At 38.8% G+C, this 21,173-nt stretch overlaps 1 protein-coding gene and 1 pseudogene across 1 annotated transcript in view; both read left to right on the plus strand.

Annotated features, from left to right (window-relative positions):
* GRM7 (glutamate receptor, metabotropic 7) overlaps positions 1-21,173 on the plus strand; it is a 1,039,395-nt gene that overhangs the window by 399,593 nt on the left and 618,629 nt on the right. The window lies entirely within an intron of this gene.
* LOC105822283 lies at positions 19,727-20,499 on the plus strand (annotated as a pseudogene).

Below are 21,173 nucleotides of genomic sequence, written 5' to 3' on the forward strand. Positions count from 1 at the left end.
CTCTGACTTCCAGAAATAACTTCTCTTATATTTTGTTCAAAATACCCAGTCCTGTGTTAAATGTTAAGGTAGCTTATTTTTGCTTTTTTTTTTTTTGCTTTTGTTCTGTTTTGCTGATTAACTGACTTCCTTATTAGCAGATAACTCTTTAATAAATTTAATATTTTGATTAAGCATATCTATCAAACAATGTGAAAGCAAGGCTTCTTAAAGAATCATTTCCCTGTGTTTTATTAAAGCCCAAGTCATATCATGGCATCAGATAGCCTAGGCAGAATATTCAAGGACATTCATGTGTTAATTGAAATTACCTGGAAGGCAATAGTTCCAATATATTGGGCATAAGGACTGAGATAAAAACCGATTTGGAAACCTTCTTTTGGTCTTCTATTAATACATTGCCTTGTTTCTGCCATTCTCTTCCTTACTTACTACATGTTATTTGTTTTACATGGTAGTATCAGATTTTGCATTCTTTTTTCACTTTAAATGTTAAATGTCTAAATGACCCAATGACCTTGCTCTATAATTAAACACATGGCATCCAAATAGTTCCCTAGCGACACTGTGTAATTAGCAGAGCTCACTGCTTAGCCCCTGTGTGCCCCCCAGCCCCGCTCTCATTCTCCTCTTCTAAGCTCTTAGGTTTGTATGGATTGATAAGCTTAATGTGATGGTTAGATTCAAGAGTCAGACTATAAAGGCAGAGACTGCACGTCACCCAAATGACCCTTGAATACCCTGTAGGAAAGGCAAAGCGGCACATGAACATGTCTCTCAACTGGGCTAAGACAGTTGAGTCCCCCCCACCATGTTATCTTGATACTCTAGAAACAAACTTAGTACAGCACAAGCTTCACTATAAACAGAGGTTCTAGGTCCATGTCTCCCTGCCTCCCCACACCCAAACAGCAGCCACGCAAAACACTCACCCCAGGGCATGAGCAACTGGAAGAATCTGAAATATTTGACTTTTCCCCCTCCCAATCATTTCTGTTTGTTTGTTTTTAAGAACAATCCTTTAATTTGTGCAGATGACTCTAGCGTGTATCTGTGCATTAAACACTAGGTCCAGGATTTCTCTCTGGACAGTCACAGCTTGCCTCTGTGTGGTGTTGATTTCCTTCAATGCTTTCTCCTTTAAATTACCGGATCAACTTCTGATTCACTATTCTACTCTACATTTTAGACTCAAAATAGTAGTAGCTTCAATTGAAGGAGCCTCACTCTGTGTCCTTCAAGAAAAGGTGGTTGATTTCCTCCACCTTCTTATTTAAACTGGAAAGACTTGTTTGAACTAACGAGAGTTGGTAGTTGACCTGTTCTACCCTATTGACACTGTAACTTGCCTCCTTCCAACCCCAGCTTGGTAACAGGGTGAGTGTAATATATCTAGTGCCGAATAAGAAATGCAATGCTTGCCTTAAACTTTGTACATTCCACTGACTGTTGTCATATTTAAGAGACTGCAGTTTAGCTGGAGATTAAGTTTATTTGATGCAGAAATAATAACAGTTGGGGGTGGAACCACTCAGTTTACCTAGACTTTTTAAATTCTACACAAAAATGAAAGTTTGAGAAATCTTCCAGACTTTATTCTCTTCCCAGAGACTCACTCCATTAGCAAATCAATGGCCTTAAGACATCCTGAGTAGAAATCCTTTAAGTTGGTTAACATGGGATTTTCAAACTTAATTGACCTTGGAATCCACCCCCTTCCATTGTTTTTCACCTCCTTTTATTAACATTTGACCTTCTCAGAAGACAGTTTCAGAAATGATGGTCTAGAAACACTGAAAAAAAAATAATCAATAAATTTAAAAATAAACTATCATAGAAATTAGTTGTTGAAACTTGATAAGTAATAAACACACTGGAATCTGATAACTACTACTTTCTTTTCAAAATGTCGAAAAATCATCCTCTTGTTAATTTGTGCTAGAATCTTGGCCAAAATCGACATTAAATAGCTCCTGTGACACTGTCTGCAGTGTCTGCAGTAGAATCACTGGACATCAGATTCTTACGTGTAGGAGGCTCGTACTTCTTATCTCCTTTGCTTTTCATCACAGCCTAGCACACCCTAAACAACAGTCTGTGGCCCTTCGGTGGGGGACTGGCTGCATAAGAGTACTGGACAGGGGAGGCTCAAGGGTGATCCACATTTTAATGTCCACCAGAGAGTGCAATCCAATCCCGTCACACAGGGCAGAGTCACCTCTAGCAGGTGTAATTCATTCATATCATGGCTTTTAGTTTGAAGAGCTGAGTTCAAATCCATGATGTTCTGACCCCAGAATTCATACTCTTTTCCTCATAGGCCCAAAGTCAAGCCAAGGATTTACCAGATCCCTCTTTCAAGCAAAGAAACACTGTAGCAGACGATTCACAAACTTATATCTTCACTGTCTCTTAAATCCCTAAGTCTTAAGTCTCTGTGCCTGTTATAAAGACCACTGAATCTGGAAGGCAGCAAAGAAATGTCCCATCTGACCAGTAGTCTGCAGCCAACACCCACCATTGCATTCTTTTTGTTCCTATTTTTTTTATAGTGAACTCTGCTAACATATTTTGCTACCCTTGGGTTTTCAAACTTTAAGCCAGCCCATTTTTATCCCTAATGTACCAATCAATTTACCTCCCTTCCTAGAAAAATTGAATTGGATAACACATCCCATGATAATTTTCATAATAATGAGTCCCATTCAGCTAATTCTTGGTGATCTCTGAGATCATTTTCCCCTCAGCTACAGGCTGTGTCTACTTGTTAACCATGTTTTGAGCATAGATGTACAGATGGAGGAGATCTTAAATGTTGTTTCCAATTCTTTGCAATCTTCTACTATACATTGCCAGGAAGTTCTTAAATTATTACCCTTCTCTTCTTGCCATAGCCGATGGCCTCCAGAATGATGGAACACATGGCACAGCTTCATTTATAATGCTGCATCTCCCACACGTTTTTTTGCAGGTTTATTTTAAAAGCCCTTCAATTAGATTTGTCTCCCTTCAATGCAGATTCATTCTTCCCAGTCTTTGAGGTCTCCCTTTCCCTCTCCGGTAGTCTACCATTCTGGAATCATCTCTGGGGGTTTAGGAATCCAGGCATCATTTTTTTTTGTCACTGACTGGTTAGTCAATTGTTAGTTTTCTATATTCTCATATTTTTTTAAAAGCATTACACGTAGCAAAGAAAGCAAAACTGTGCATTTTATAAGTTGAGCCCTGTCATTTTTAAAAGAAGAAATATATTTCCCCCCAGTTTTTGAAATGTTTTAAAGGCACTATTAAAATAAAATTTCGCAAGACTTAAGAAGAGATGTAGGATTTTAGCTTAACACATAAAAGTGTATATAAATATAATTAGCGATAGCCTTGATAGAATGTCAATTTGTTACTTTCATCTTCAAGTTAAAGGCTAAACTATAAGTCAAAATTAGTATGGTCTTGTTCCTCTTATAACTGTTTTCTTTTTTGACTCTTTTTCTCCACTTACCTCGTTGTCCTTGTTCTTACATACCTTCAACATTCAAGTTCAGAGAATTATGTAGGTCATTAAAAAATCTCTCAGAATTTACTGATAATGCAAAAAATAACCATTTAAATAAAAGAGCATCATTGTATCTTTTAACCTTGAGATAGCCTCAAGCTTTTTACTCATTAATGTGCCAGTATTCAGGCATTTTTGTAATATCAACTGCCCTGTAATTAGCTGTTTTGAATAGTTTGCAAATTTTCTTCCCTCTGGTATCTTTTGGACACTTTTTAAACACTATTGCTTCAATAAAAAGCTTTTGTCTAGGATTGCTTTTTGTTTTGTTTTGTTTTGTTTTTGCTCTTTGTTCCCTAATAATAAAGAAAGAAGGAGATTAAGAAAAAAAAAGATAAAGTTACAACAAAGTAAATCTAGCAGTTTATGTTTCTGCACTTAGCTCTTGTTAAACGTCAGGTTCAGAAATGGTACCAACTTCTTCAGAGTGGCTTTATATGTTTTCTTTCTTTCCCTAAGGCTTCAAGTAGGAAAAGTTCAATTGATTATAACAAGAATTTCACCTTAAGAAGAATCTTCCCTAATTTCACCAATAGTAAGAAGTCATATCTAGGGTAAACAAATTCTCCTTAAAGTCAATTGGAATTTTGCATTGCTGATTTTTTTCATACTGGGAAATAGACTATTTTATGAATTCATATAAAATTTTATGTTGCGGATTTTGTTGTGACCCGATGTGCTAGGTATTAGGTGTGGGGTAAAGGGGAAGATGTTAAAAAGATGAAAAAGACAAAAAGACAATGGTTTAGAACTTTCAGAAGTTTTCAAGCACATTATAATGCAACTCATCATAGCATGTGAATATATGCAGAATAGCGTAGTGGGGGTGACTCTTACGCAGGCTGGGCATCAAAGTGAATTATTAACCTTTTAAAATTGATATGCTTGCCCTTGCCTTGTTCCAAGAGATTCCAATTCTCTTGTTCTCGGTTGTGCCTGAGCACTCATATTTTTGAAAGTTTTACGTATATATCTAGTTAGCATTAAAGGGTAAATGTTAATGCCATGGCCATTAACATCAAAAACTCCAGATTAAGAAAGAACCCATAATTGAGTCCTAACTATTACACTTTCTCACTATGTATAGGGGAGTAAAATACTACATGCCTTTAACACTTGGTGGCTTATGTTTAATAAGGAGGAAAAAGTGATGACATAAAAATCTCTCATCCTGGGTCTGGTCTCAGGTAAGTGCTCAATAAATATTAATTTCTATTGGTACCATCATTTTCACTGTGGGTACTGTTGGTGTCATTAACAAAGCAAACTATCATAAATACTATAGCAGACATGTGCACACAGTGTTGTAAAACTCAAAGAAACAAAACAAATCAGTGTGAAGAAAGTAAGGAATTCTTCAGAGAAGAAGAGAAATTGAAGTTGGAACATAAGACAATGGATTAGGAATTGAACAGATAAAAAAAAAATGATACATTGAAGACAACGTATGGGTAGTCCTGAATACCATGTTCACATATGTGGCCCTGGTGCAAGATGTCACTTAAAGAAAGTAACGTCAAACGTGTGCTTTGGAATGATTAGTCTTATGACAATGGGGAAGATGATTAAAGGGGAAAGAAAAGGGACAGAAATGGGAGAGAAAGAGAGAAAGGCAAGGGGGAGAATGAGAGAGACTAGAGACAGAATTATTAGGTATATAATGTACTATATAGTATACTTTTATAGCAGAAAATACAGCTTATATGGAAAATAAGCTTTTTCTTTCTCTGAAAAAGTAAAAATCTGAGTACAGTCTCCATTTATCCTTTCCTGGATAATTGCTCCCTGCTGTGATCTCTCTTTTTTATATAGCTCCTTGTATTAGATATATTAACGGAATTTATGTATCAATTTCCAAAATAGAATTAGTTTTATTGTTATTTCTAAATAAAAACCAATGCATTACAATAGTTTTATGCATATATATATATCTATATATACACACACACCAGAAAATATATACAAGAAAATAAAATATATTAATTATTCCACTGCTCAATGATACATACTGTGAACCATTGCAATATATAGATCTATTCCAACATAATTCTGCTCTTTTCTCTCTCCCTGAACCTGCGTCTTTTCCTCTATATTGTAAATTGCTTTGTCCATAGAATGTAGAATGGTAGCTTTCCATATAACTAAATTAGCACTATATCATCATTTTTAGTGACTCCGTGGTATTCCATCACATGAACTCTAATATATTTAAGCAATCTGCTCGTAATGAATACTTACATGTACAAATATATTTTTGTGCTTGTGGACCACGTTCTGATGTGAACTACTGATGTGATTCATTTGACAGCTCTGTGTTTCATTTCCGTTTCACTCTTGTGTTCCTAATCATTGTAGTTCTCTGTTTGCCCAATTGACCATAAAAGTAATAATAATCACGAGAAGAAAAAATTAATAATATTGGTGGCTAAATTTTATTAAGCATTTGGTGTGTATTAGTCACTATACTGAGCATGTTTACACATTACGTCATTTCATTCTCTCAAAAGTGCTATGAGTTAAGTGGTATTAGCAGCATTTTACAGGTAAGAAAACAGAAGCCAGGAAAGATAAAATGTCTTGCCCAAAGTACCATATTTAGTAAGTGCCGAAGCCAAGATTTAAACCCTGATCTCTGCGAATGCAAGTACCTTGGCCTTAATTACAAGGCCATGTTATGTGAGGGCAAAGAAAGCAGCTTGTACTTGTACCTCCTTATATTCATTCACCTCTTCCAAAATCGACTTCGATACCTTCATAGGGAGTTTGGAAGAACTGGTTGTATGTTCTAGTGTCACTGCCAGTGGGAGTGGAAAGATGATGCGGTTTTTTGGTCTGGGTTGCATTATTTATTATTATGCCCAGATGTTCATTTGAACCTGTTGCCTAATTAAAGACCTCAAAGAAGAACTCAAGGCAATCCATGCCCAAACCAAAATAACCATTTTGGCCAGCTTTCCTCAATTTTCCAGGGGACCCTACTATGCAATTCTATCTATGTGGACAGATCAGTTAGATTTCTGTGGCTGTTTTGCAGCTAACGAATGATGGTGAGCCCATTAAAAAGCAGCGATGTCCAATATTAGATGCTGTCTAGGCATCCTAGTGTTCCACTATTGAAGCAGTTCTCAAGATGTGGTCCCCAGAGCAACAGCGCTCCCTGAGATTCTGTGATTGATAAATTCTTGGGCCTCACATCCTGTGTACTAACTCACAAACTCTGGCAACGGGACCCCGCGATCTATTTTAACAAACTCCCCCAGGAGACTCTCATGCACATCAATACGTGAGAACTAGTACACTACGGTTTACACAGCCCGCTGGGAACTCCTGCTCTTCCAAGTCCCCATGTCATGCCCTGGCTTCAATATCTGGGGCCAGATACAAACACTCTACCCAGATATTGAGCAAATGATGTTTGTGAGGCCCACTTTGGTCCTGCCTTCTCTAAGCCATCTTCAGCATGAAGTGATCTGGCCTTCTGTTTACCTAAACATACAAGTGGGGGTCTTTAACTTTCTATGTCAGCTTTGCCATGGGCATGTCCAGCAGCTCTGGGATAGCTGTATCTTTCATCATCAGATGAAGCCCACCGCCCTGTAAGTCCACAATGGGCTGACTCTTTAAACATTGGCTACTCAGCACCTTCCAGAAACCTTCCTATATTCATTGGCATCAAAGTGAAACCATGTAATGAACTAAATAATTACCCATATTTTAGGTTATGTTTTTAGGTTATGTTTTTTTTCTTCTTTTCATTCTAACCTGTATCCATGTAAATCATCAAAAAGTTGAGTGCTTAGTTCTTTTTTTTTCTTTTTTTCTTAAGACATTTAAATACAGACATAGACTTTAAAGTTGTGGGTTTGTTTCTAGAGTTGCTTAAAAAAAATTGTTATACATGAACATTTTATTTTTCCTTGTATAAGAACTCAGACAAAAAATTTTGTTTAAAGTTTGCTTCCAAGGAAAAGTTTATGTGTACTGATTACTCTGGTTTTAATCCTGGCTGTTCATTAATATCAGCAAGGCCAGGGCATAATTATTTATAAAAATAAATACCTCACCAGATAATTCAACGGTGCTGGTTAACTGATTCTCTGTCTTTTATCGGACAATACTGTCTGCCTGTCTGTTTATCTATCTATCTATCTCTGTTGTGTGTTTTTGTTTTGGTTACTGAGTAGCTCAGAGACACATTTAATGTGCCATTGTAACAATCATCTTTATCTTGTCTTTCTGGTACAATTACGGTATCTCTTGTACTACTTTACTTTTCCATTTTTATTTTTATTTTAATAATCCTGATGTTAAATAGTCTTCTACCGTTAGCAATTTCAGAGTATCTTGGGACTAGTGTAATTATAAATGATGTTTTATTTTCATCTAATGCAGCTCAGTATCTGAAATAGTGCCTTTCATATGTGTACGGCAAAATTAATAACTGGAGCTGGGTAGGGTGGTGCACACATGTAGTCCCAGCTACTCAGAAAGCTGAGGTAGGAGTAGTTCAGTAGTTCAAGACTGAGTCCAGTAGTTCAAGACTGTAGTGTACAATGATCGGGCCTGTGAACAGCCACTGAACTCCAGCCTGGGCAACAGAGCATGACCCCATGTCTTTAAAAAAATAATTAACAATTCATTTGATCTAAATTCTTATATCTCCATCAACTAAATGATTTTCTGAAATACGCCCATTATGCTGCAGGAGGGGAAAACACATACATGCACCAAGTCTTCTCCATCAACAAGATGTGCCTTCGAAACGAAATATGGGTATCTGAAACAAAATATTCCCTGTTGCTTCCCATTCCCCTCTCTGATTCCTACTGGTAGCATTTGCAGCCTTGTATTGCTGTTGCATGTTTGGTTTTCTCATCCTCTGTAAGTTTATCGAGGACGGGGGTCGTTATATAGTCACTATGGCAGTCTCAATGCCTAGCACTGTAACTGGGAGTTGATGCCAAAGAATATTATTGAGTGACAGATAAGGTGATGAACACTTCCTCTTTAAGGAGCTCAGAAATAAAGGCAAACCTAGAAAGGTTAGAATTTCCTGGTGATGTTTTAGAGGAGAAAAACCTTGGAGCGGGCGGTGGCTGACTGGCCTTGTACTTAGCTTTGTGCTCGGGCAGGAGAGTGGAGAAGGCCGGTACTGAGAAGGGTTACAATGACAGCATGAGACAAGGAACACATGTGAAATGAGGAATGAGGAGAAGCACTTATTTTAGAGAATAACGGGCAGTGAGATGGAAGACCAGCGTTATCAGCCTGAGGAAGAGCCAAAACTCTAGGCAGAGAACTTTATAGGTGATAAAATAGAAATTATAGATCCAAAGGGCTTTCTGAGTGGGTATGATATAATATACAATGTAATTAAAATTTTAACCTGACGACGAGATTCTAGGTCAGGAGATGGCAAACTATGTCCTGCAGGCCAGATCCAACTGATAGATTGTTTTTGTATGGTGTTCAAGTGAAGAATTTTTTTTACATATTTAAAGGATTATTTGGGCCGAGCACAGTGGCTCATGCTTATAACCCTAGCACTTTGGGAGGCTGAGGTGGGAGGATTGCTTGAGGCCAGGAGTCTGAGATCAGCCTGAGCAAGAGTGAGACCCCATCTCTACAAAAAATAAAAAAATAAGTGGGCATGGTAACACACGCCTGTGGTCCCAGCTACTTGGGAGGCTGAGGCAGGAGAATCACTTGAGCCCAGGAGTTGGAGGTTGCAGTGAGCTATGATGACATTACCGCACTCTAGCCCAGGTGTCAGAGAGCTTATCTCAATAAATAAATAAATAAATAAATAAATAAATAAATAATAATGAAGGTTATTTAAAAAAATAAAATAGAATATGCAACAGAGGACTTTTGTGACCCCTCAAAGCCTAAAATATTTACAATCTGGCCATTTAAAAAACAGTTTCCTGAAAGAGGTGGGGAACAATGAGAAACAATACTGTAATAAAGGATCTACTTGAGAGTATATGGGAAGGGGAGACAGTGGTGGCAATAGACCCCTTCAATTTCAGCTGCTTAACACAAGTATTTATTTCTCACTCTTGTAACAGTCCAAGGCACCTGTTTTTCATAGATGAATGGCTTTCTTCCATGCAGAGATTTGGGGGCTCGAGCTCTTTTTCTCCTGCGGCCCTGGGGTTCTATAGTATCTTATCACCGTTGCATTCACAGAGTGAGAGGAGCTGTAGAGTGGAAGAAAGACCCACCTCTTCTTAATACCCTTGGTTTTGAAGTCACGTGCCTCTCCTCCTTTCACTTTCTATTGGCAATAGCTTGGTGTGTGGCCTAATCTAGGAATGAGAGTGCCCGGGAGCTGTACTTCCTGGCTGAGTGGCCCCTGCCTAATTACGGCTCTATGCTATGGCCACTAGTTCTGTGCAAGCCATTTCTGCCCATGCGAGAGGTGGTTGTGGCGATTAATGCAGCTGGGAGGTGATTGCTTTCCACAGCCATGAAAGCAGAGGCCATATAGTGATTTATTGAGATATACACATATATAGGCACATTATGTATGTATGTGCGTTATTATGGCTACATATATGCTTATGTATATATACACACATATGCACATATACCCCGCTCCCACATACGCACACATGAAGAGGCAGTGAATAAAGGAAGTTTGGGGCTTGAGAGCCCAGGTGAAACACATGGCTCTCCTACTCTCCATTCATGATATTAAAAAAGGTATTATCCCTTCTAATGAATGTACTTTTATTTTTCTCATCTATCAAATGAGGATTTTCTGATTCTTGGGTTTATACTGAGGATTAATACTATCAATATTCTAGGTAATTACCTGGCATGTAGCAAATGCTCAATAAAAGCTGTCTACTATAGCTGCTGTTAGCACTATTGGTGTTGTTATACTCAAAATATTCTAAGAAATGTTTATAGGGCTTAGCAACAGCTGACTGTAGATAGACGGAAGAGAGACCCAAAGCAAGATGACCTCAATCTTTTGTCTTATATGATGGGATAACAGACCCAGGGAAGATGTGGAGAACGGGATTGCAGGATAAATCTAAAATGTGTACCTACAAGCAAGGTGAAATAGTAATAAAAATAATTCTTGTCACCTATATTCTTTTCGGGGACTTGGGGATTTAACGGTGACAAATCATCTTGCAAACATAAAGCATCATAGAAATATCACATTGCAAAATGAGAAATAGTGATTCTTCCAGCACTATATTAGAATGACTAAACATTCACATCTTTTGCTGAGATTATCACATTGTTTATACACACACACACACACACATATGAAAGCAGTGTACACACACACACACAGGAAAACAATGTACACACATAGACACAAACACACACACAGAAGCATGCACACATATGTATTCTACAAACAACTTTCACGGTAAGCAAATTGTTCTTTTCTGCAAGGTTGTTGAACAATGATAGTTTTCATATCTCTGTAGATTCTGTCTTGTTCTCTAAGCCAGGGGCCATGGTTGTGGTGGTGATTATACACTAGTCAAGTTACACATGCACTGAAGCTATTTGCAAATACCTCTCTGTATGCTTTCTTAATGGTTCTGTTTAGTATGCACAGTTTTAGGAGCATGTTGATCAGAGTAAGGCAGGCATTTGGCTTTCATTTCATATTAGTAAGCCTAGTTACTCCTTACTAATTTAAGGTTATCTGTTAGCTATTCTCAGCGTACAAAATACAGTGTTTCTTCTGGTAATATGCCCAAACGGATATTGTCTTAGTCAAAAATAAAGACTCAGAAGCAGGTTTCAAAGCAGATGTGTGTTGGTTTTAGACATGTGGGCTCCCTGGGCCCATTTTTAAAGTCAAGGGAGATTGTAAAGTCTCCTGCTTGCTCCAATTTGGAAACAAGATCAGACAGATCTTGATCCCTTCCCTCTGACTTCCTGCGCAGCTTTGCTTTATTCTGTTAAGTTGTTCATGGACATTTCAACTTTTACTAACAAGGTGCCTTGTTTTTGCCAATTCTTTTGGTTTCTGGCTTGGGAAAAGGCTCTAGGGACCATCATTTTGCAAGCTCGTTACTGTTTTGTGGATGTTCCTCCTGCAAGCAGTTTATTACTGTTCTTTCTTTCTATCTTGGGGTCCCCAAGCTGAGAACACACAGTGTAGTTGGATCCTCAATTAACTTGTGCCACCGAGTTGAGTCGTTAGATTTGGAGAGCAGGTGCTCCTGCTGGCTCTCTCTAGCCAGAGGGAAGGCAGGCATCCTACAAAAGCTGTCCCAGAAACCTGTTTCCCATCATTCCCAAACCATGATTTCATAACAAAAAAAGGATTTGATTGTACCTGATCTCATTTCCTGCAGGACTAACCACTCGCATCATTACCCACCCACCCGTTAGCCCCCACCTTGCATACGTGTATGTGACTCTTCCTTTATGTCTTTACCAAGCATCTACTGACAACATACTATGTACTAATTATTATATAAAATGGTGAACAAAAATATCTATATAAGCTTCATTTTTTTTTTACTTGATTTAGATTGGCCATTGCTTTGGAGTCCACAGGGTTCTATGATATTAGTCATGGCAATGAGACGAGAAAGTGAAGTTGAATAATGTTAATAGTCAACCCGCAGTCGGCCCTTCCCTCCTGAGCCCCTGCCCTTATGCCTGCCATCAGCCCTTTGTAATAACTGTGCATGTGGCCATCTCTTCTACTTCATGTTGAAACCCATTATGCAACTTATTTGACTTTGTGATAATTCTTCTGTACTAGAAAGCTAAAACTCCCCTTCATACACAGTGGCTGCTAAATATCTATTTGATGATAAATTTATTATCTTTTATAGAAATCCCACTCCTGGATGTTTATGCTAAAGAAATGGAGATTTACGTTAATACACGATTCTATACACATGTTTATCACAGCATTTTCCCAATGGATAAATGAGTAAATAGATTGGAATACTACCCAGCAGTAAAAAGGACCAAAATATTGGTACAAGCAACAAGGTGGATGAATCTCAAAGATATTATGCAGAATGAAACAAGCCAGTCTCGAAAGGTTACATGCTGTATGATTACATTTATATGACATTTTTCAAAAGGACAAAACATGATAGAAAACAGGTCAGTTGCAGGCAGAAGTTAGTGACCAGGTAAGAATTTGACTTTAATGCACAAGGGAGTTTTTCTAGGTGATGAAACTATTTTGATTGTGGTGGTGCTTACACAAGTCTACACGTATGCTAAAACTGATAGAACTGAACACACGCAAGTCAATTTCATTGCATATTAATTTTTAAAAAAATTAAAAAATCATTTGTGAACTCATCCTCCAATATTAATATTTCTTACCGGGTTCCATCACACCTAAATTTTAAGTCAGTATTCTTGAACTTTATTGATCATCAGAAACACCCAGGCTTTTTGCTAATAGTTTAGATCCTCAGAGCCCTCCACTGAGGATGTTCGCAGATCCAGCTGAAGGCTAAGAGTCTGCGTTGCAATGAGACCCAAGCCTAGTGATTCTGGGGATTGAGAAAGTGTGAGAAACTGCTCTAGGTCAGTGTTTCCAAACTTCGGCCTGTGCCAGAAGCAGTTGAGAAGACCTGCAAGGTCAGCGATGGTACCCAGAAACTGGCATTATTACTAAGGATCCCAGGAACACCTACGTCAGCTGGTAGGAGGGAGAGACTTTGGGAAATGCCACTCTCGTTCAACACTGTCAAATAAATGGCAAACTCAGCTTTGCTCTTGGTGTCTACTCAGTAACTCCACATGCCCTGGATTAGCCTCCTCTCCTCTCCTCCAGCACAGGTATGAAATACCTGCACCAGCCTCCTCAAATTCTCTGCCCCACTCCCCTGGGAATTAGTTGACTTTGTCTTTGTCATCTAGAAAAACAGCATTTTTAGATGTCTCCTCTTCAACTTTTTGTTCTTACACTTAACTATATATATCGATCTATCTCTATATATGGCATTGCTTTGAATTTTATTCTGATTTTCACTGCCTGAGGAAAAGCTGTGTCTCATCTCTGAAGGCCACTTATCTCTGCGTCTGTGCTCTTCATCGGAGTGGCTGTTGGCCTTCTGCTTTCTCTCCCCGGCAGTTCCAATTTCTCCTTCTGTTCTCGCTCCTTCCGCACAGCCTGTAAAGGTGCTCAAGTGGCCCCATCTCATGCTATCAACCGTCCTTTGATTCAGAATATTCTTTTTTGCTCATCCTTCCTGTTTCTCTTCATAGCCAGATTCCCCAGATTCTGGCCAGATTCATAGCCAGATTCTGGATAATCTCTGACATTTCTTTAGTTAGCACCTATCCTTTACTTTTCAGCCCACAGTGATGCGGCTTTTAGCTCCAGCCGTGCAAGGAGATGTCACTGATGAAACTTGCCAGTGACCTCTTGGGCACCAATCCTCTGGACCGATGCAGTTTTCCAACTTTATCTTGCCAAGCTCTCCTTTCTTATTCGAAAGTTATACCTTTTGTGTTCTCCTCATAATTTTCTGATCATTTCTTTTAAGTTTCTTTCCCCTAACACACAATCTTTATCCTTCAATGCCTGCGTTCTCCATGGGTCTATCTTTTGGCCTTCATTTCTTTTCCCCGAATTATTTTTTATGCCCTGGAGAATCTCTTCCATACTCATGACTTCAGCCACCACCTATAAGCTCATAATTCCTACAACTGTACCTCCAGTTAGGGTCTTATACCTTAAATAAGATGATAGGTGCACGGTAAATGTTTATTTAAAGGATAAACGAGTGTGTGAATGGATGAATAGATAACTGAATGAATGTCCATGAACTAGGGAAACATCACAGCAAAAGGAAATAGGTCATTATTTCTTTTCTTTTTCTTTTATTTCAGCATATTATGGGGGTACAGATGTTTAGGTTACCTATGTTGCCCTTGGTCCCCCCCCCCAGGGTAATTGATTTCTGACTGTGTGGATTAATTTATAGGAGACGTTCATTAAGTTGTTTATTTTCTCTCATTAATGTTTTTATCTTCTACCACGCACTTAGGGGTAATCAGAACACTAAGTTGTGTTTAGCTTAGAAGTTCCATGATGAAAAATGAAGCCTTATCAACCATTGCACCATTTGGGAAGGCTAAGGATTTGGCGCACCTCTTGCTCTCTCTGTTTCTTGCAAGGACCTGATTTTTATTGTGAAAATTCAAAAGCAAAGCTCAGAATTAATGGGATAATGCGCAGTATTTATCAATACATGGGCATCGCATCTTTAAAACATCCCTGAAGTCCAAGCTGTTTTGTGATACACCCATTCATATTAACTCCTGCATTTTTATTCTTCTCTCCCTCTCTTTCTCTCTCTCCCTCTCTCATTTTCTCTGTCATTCACTCACATACACATAGGGACAGATATTGGGATAATTTATTAAATTGAAAAACAGTATTTTCAGAAGGACTTTAAGATGTAAGCTCAAGCTACAACATATAGGAATTTTTGCACACTAATAAAAAACCAGAGACCAGACTGCTGACTGGAAGACACCTTGTAGCGCCAGGGGTTAGCATCAGGGAGATGATAACTATTACTGTGGACACAACGTCCCAGCCCAGAGCTACTGGCAGGTATCTTGATTACTTCAAGGTTAAAAATATAATCCACTGTCTTTGAAAGCACTGAGCAGGGTGCCTAATACATAATAGACAACAAATGTCAGTTCTTTATTCCTTCATTCCTTTCCAAAAAGAGATGTTCTCCTTGTTTTAGACATCTGTTAGTAAGCCAAATATTTTATCTCCATTAATTAATAGAAAAAATTTTGCATACAAAATGTATTTTCTCTTCATTTGAATCACCTTTCCTCCTCCAGTGGTTTCCAGTTCACTCCCCTAAATGTTTAGTCATCAAACTTTCCCAGAGACCCATACACAGAGTCACTCCTTGTCTTTTGCTAATCCAAGACAAGCTTTCTATTGTCTCCGAGTCCCCATTTTCTCCTCATTCAAGTGATTTGTGGAATTATCTCATAGGAATGTTGTGAGAACTAAATGAGGTGAAATGTATGGTGTGCTTGCTTAATGCAGTGTTTGGTGTAAAGGAATCATTCCACAAACATTAGATGATGCTATTATCACTGTTGCTGTTGTTGTTTTAGATATCTTATTTCTGCCTACAATTTCAGTCATTGGAGTTCTGGAACATTTAAAACCTTTGTCTCCTCCATAGTAGTCATGTCTCAGATCTAATGTCAATCTTCAGAGAGGCCTTTTCTGACTGTCAAGTCTAACGTGGACCTTGAAGCCTTCCTCTCACAGCAACCAGCATTGCATGGAAGTTAGAAGCACAGACACAGGACTCAGGATGCTTTAAGGCAATCCTGGCTCTGCCTAGTTTCAGCCAAGTTACATAACCTCTTGGTGACTCAATGTCCTAATCTTTAAACAAAAATAAGGTTGTTATGAGTGTAAAATGGTTTAATATGAGTAAAATACTTAGCATAGTTTCTGGCACAAAACATATGCTAAATGTTTATTCTTTTTATGATTACAGTCACAATCCTTATTGCTTTGTAAAATTATCTTGCTCAATTATCATATAATAGTCTATCTCACCCTTCCAGAAGAGAAGAGGATCCAATGGAAGAGGGAAGGATTCATGCTTCGTGGTTCCTTGTTCACTGCTATATCCAAGAGGCTACAACAGGACTTGGCATTCAGCATGGTTTTGTTAAATAAATGAATGATACATGCAATCAGTCATTCAGTCCCTAATACCTGGCCTAGTACATTGTGCATTGCAGGTTACCAAAATATATTTGATCGTGATTAAAACCATATATCATTCATGATATTTTTTAAACCAAAAGCTTGCAGGCATAGCATAGGGAGAAAATGGAGAGCTATAATTGCTCTCTGAGTTATGTGAATTCCTTGAGAAGGAATCTGACTTTCCTCCATGCTTCAATGAGCCAGAGAGGCTGTCTCTGTTCCATCTGATGTAGTTCGGTGGCTTTTCTTAGATGGGAGCCATGAAAATAAAATTGCAAGAAACCCCCGCCCCCCCATCATACACCCCAATTCAAAGAAAGTTCTTCATAGATTTATTTTTAGAAAGGAAAAGGAAAAGAAATGGATCTTTAACTTAACTTTGGTATCTGGACTGAATTTTTCTTGTCATTCAACTATATTCTTTGTGCAAGTTTTTGAATAAGAGAAAATTGGGATTTTGGATCATGTGTAATTGGTATGCTGGGAGCAATGGAGTTAAATTGGCTTCAAAGGTGTTTTATTTTAGTGATTTCTCCAGTGAAATCTTTAAAGCAGGAATCTTCAGAACTTTTGAGATTGGAATTCATTAAATAGCGGATGGAAAGGGAGAGATATAAAATGCACAGCAGAGAATATGAAAGAGATAAAGGGGTGGTGGGGAGATTGTGAATCTGGTAGTACATTTCAGAAGATCATACTGAGATATTAGGATTTAAAAAAGTATAAGAACTATATATGTGATGACAAATATTTGCTAAAGGCACTTACCTTCAATGGCTTCCCATTTTAACCTTGAGCAAAATAAAACACGCAAGTTTTCTAAGGCCTGTTGTATTAGTCAAGGTTCTCCAGAGAACAGAACCAATAGGATGTATAGATATAGAGATAGATAGATAGATAGATAGATAATAGATAGATAATAGATAGATAGATAGATATAGACAGATATCTAGAAAATGAGATATATATTTTAAGAAATTGCTCTTACATTATGAAGACTGACAAGTCCAAAACCTGTAGGGTGCGCCAGTCAATTATAGGTCCAGGGAGGGTCTGTAGTTCAAGTCCAAAGGCTGTCTTCTGGCAGAATTCCCTTTTGCTCTAGAGAGAAGTCTTTTGTGCTATTCAGGCTTCAGGTCTTTGACTGTTTAGATAAATCCCACTCATATTACAGAGGACAATCTGCTTTACTCAAAGTCCACCTATTTAAATGTTAATCTCATCCAAAAACACTCTCATAAAAACATCAAGCATAATGTTATATCACATATCTGGGTACCACGGCCAGGTTGACCCATAAACCTAACCATTCTACGGGGCATGAGCTGGCTCTGCCTAACTATCTGCTTCATCTTGGACCACTCATCTGCTTCATACACACAGGGCTTCTTTCAGTTCCTCACAAACACAAATTTTTTCTCCTTGATTTGGGGTTTTCACAGATATTATTTCCTCTGCCTAGAATGCCCTTCCACCCCCACTCATGGCTTGGAAAATTCCTTCTCATCCTTCAGTCTCAGCATAGGTGGCATTTCCTTATTGGAGATGTTCCTAACCTCCAATCTCAATCAGTCCTCCTTCTTAGCATCTTTGTGTCAAACCCATTGTTTCTCTCATTATACTTGTCACAATTATATGGCTTGGCATATTTGTAATTACAAATTTGTTTTTTGTATTCATTAGTTTAATGTCTGTTTTCCCTTTTAATTTGGATGCTCCATAAGTTCAGGGACCTGACTCATTGTGTTCACTCCATTTTAGTATGCATGGTAATCACCCGATGAATATTGAATAAATAAACCAATAAATGAGTGAAGCTTAAGATAATCAAAAATTTTTTCATGTTAAGCTTAGAAATCCAAAGCATTCTTTTTAATCAGGGGCAATTTGAAACACTTCCATACACCCATTCTTATCAAGCGTAAACATTTAAGCACTTACTTACAAGTGCACATTCTTGACCACCATGATCATGTGATTAGGTGGTTTAGGAAGTGGGACTAGAGGATTTTGCTTTTTAACAAGTGCCCCAGTGACTCTGATGTGTCTGGTTAATCAACCAACAGCTAAAAACCATTTATATTAGATAAAACTTTAACCTAATTCAGCACTCTCAACTTTGGTGATGGGGAGTTCATTGCCTACTCCTGTAGGACACCCACAGGTTAGACCCAGTTCTAGACTAAGTAGAGAGATAAATAACATTCTTTCCCATATTTAAAGACATGTTTCATCTCCACTATTCCTTCATGTTCAAAATAAAAAATTTCAATTCTCTCAATGATAGTTAGTCCTTTCTAGACTTTTAGCCCTCTCTGATGCCTTTAGTTCTCTAATATATGGTACCTCCAAATCTGTGTTAATTGGACTCAAGCAGTGTTCTTTAGGCTGACATAATCCTAGTGCAGAAGGATTCTTCAAGGTCATATGGTCCTATTCAAACAGATGTCTGTTCAATTGTTTTTCTACTTTTTCTATCTTACTTTTTTCTAATCATTTTGTGTTTTTGAGATCTCAATGAAGTTTGATATTTTAAGAATTCCTTCTCCTCATTGAGGTAACATCTTGGGGAAAAATGCTTTTTACTACAAGGTTTTTTCTAGTTTATCCAGAAACATCTTTAACTTTCTGGTGTTAGGAAATATCTTATAGGCCAGTTAGTGCTGTGTATAGTTACTAACTGTGTTTAAAAACTCATAGTTGAAAGTCCAGACAATTCAGTGAGCAAAAAAATAAAAAACAAAGCCCAAAACAAACAGTATCTTGTGAGGAGACCCATGTCTCCATTCCAAGTCCCTAAAAGGCTAAATGAAAATACAGTGGAAGCTAAAGAAAGATTAAGTGGAACCCCGTGGGGTATTCAGGTTGGTGAGTAATATAAGACTTGAAGATGGATTGGTATCAGATTGCAGAAGCTAGACAGCTAGATTTTGCTTTGGAAGTAGAGAGCCAAGAGCTCATGAGGAGTTTTAATCAGGAGAGCTGTAGAACCTGCTTTTCATGAAGATTAATGGAATTAAGGAATAAAAGATAAAATGTAAGAAAAAAGAGGGCAGACAGGCACACCAGTTAAGGGGAAGTAAAAAGAGTCTGGCTCTGTAAACAATTGCACAGATGAATGTGCAAGATATGGTGTTGAGCAAAAGAAGCCATACACAAAGGGCTAATATTCTATTATTTCATTTATAGGAAATCAAAAAGTGGGCAAATCTAATTTATGGTGATAGAATTCAGTATGATTACTTTTGGAAAGAAGTAGTGACTGGGAGGCTTCTGGGGTGCTGATAACCTTCTATATACTGATTCAGAATGTGCAAACTCATCTAGCTCTACAATTGAGTTAGGTACAGATGCCCTCTGACTTGCAATGAGGTTATGTCTTGATACACCCATTGTAAGTTAAAAATACCCTATATTAAAAATGCAATTGTTTCTGGTTCATTGAGTCCAAGATGACGGAGCTGGGTGCCTCTCCCGGGGACCCCTGCATCAAGGTGGAGTGTGCCTACAGTGACAACAGCCTGGATCCGGGGCTTTTTGTAGAAAGCACACGGAAGGGGATTGTAATGTTTAGAGCTAATAGTATCAGTTCCACCAGTGCCTCTTCCATCCCCAACACAGATGACAAGGACAGTGATTACCACCAGGAGTCCTACAAGGACTGGAAGTGGCAAGTACACACTCAGGCCAAACCAAAAAGGAGGTACTCCATCAAGAAAGGCTGTGATGACATTCAGACCATTGTCCCCACCTGCCGGCAGCAGGACTTCTCCATTGGCTACCAAAAGCTCAGGAAAGGCATTGTTCTACAAAAGGCCTTTGACTACATTCAGGTTTTGCACAAGGAAAAGAAAAATCAGGAGAAGGAAGTGTCCGTGCTACACAAGGACGTCACAGACCTAAAGATCATGAAGGTGAACTATGAGCAGATTGTGAAGGCACACTAGGACAACCACCATGAGGGGAGGCCCAGGGGATCCAGGTCTCTGACCAGGTCGAGTTCAGCGTGTTTCAAGGCATCATGGACTCTCTGTTCCAGTCCTTCACTGCCTCCATCTCCGCAGCCAACTTCCAGGAGCTGTTGGCCTGTGTCTTCAGCTGGACTGAGAAGCACTGTAAGCCGCAGACCCTACAGGAGATTGTGATTGGCGTCCTGCACCAATTGAAAACCAGCTGTACTGACTGGCTCGTGGAAACCTGCATAACAGCCAGCAAAAGGCCTTAGAGTCTCTATTTGGCCCTGGAGCTGCTGGGCCCATGAGCTGGGACTGTGACACCTCACACTGGTCAGCTGGTTTCTACTTGGTATTTGGTTTTCCCAGCCCCACTTCATCATCAGTGGGTGTTTATTTTGTGAAAGCTCCCAATTAATTTTGACCATAAAACTGAAACCTACTCAATCTTCCCTCTCCCCATGGAAGTCCTCAGGATCAGAGTCTTCTCTGTGCACCCCAAAGAGATCCTGATCTCTTAGCCCTTTCCCTAAGCCTCAGGCTTCTGCTCTTGATCTACATATATTTGGAAACTGTTTGCCTCCATTTTGGTCTCTTGGGCAACATTTGGCCCAAGTTTGGCCATTTGGGCAGGAGAAAAGGAGTAAGAGGAAATACTCTCACAGCCATGAATGGTGAAAGGCCACCTCATACCTAGACTAGGGCTGCCCAGTCAGTCCAAGGTGAGGCCAGAGCTTTCCGGCTAGCTCAGGGCAGGGCTGCCAGCTCCTCCCCTGCTCCAGGTGGTAGGGGAAGCAGCCCTACCTACTCCTGCCCTCTTGGTTCCCACAGGCTATTGTGCTGCATGGCAAAGACAGGTATGACACAGCACTACGTATTTGAAATTTTTTATTTTTCTAAACCAACAATGCAACTTTGCTAAAGCTACAATTTGGGAAAACTAACT

Source organism: Propithecus coquereli, unplaced genomic scaffold, assembly GCF_000956105.1.
Source record: "Propithecus coquereli isolate 6110/MARCELLA unplaced genomic scaffold, Pcoq_1.0 Scaffold60, whole genome shotgun sequence".
NCBI classification, from domain to species: domain Eukaryota; kingdom Metazoa; phylum Chordata; class Mammalia; order Primates; family Indriidae; genus Propithecus; species Propithecus coquereli.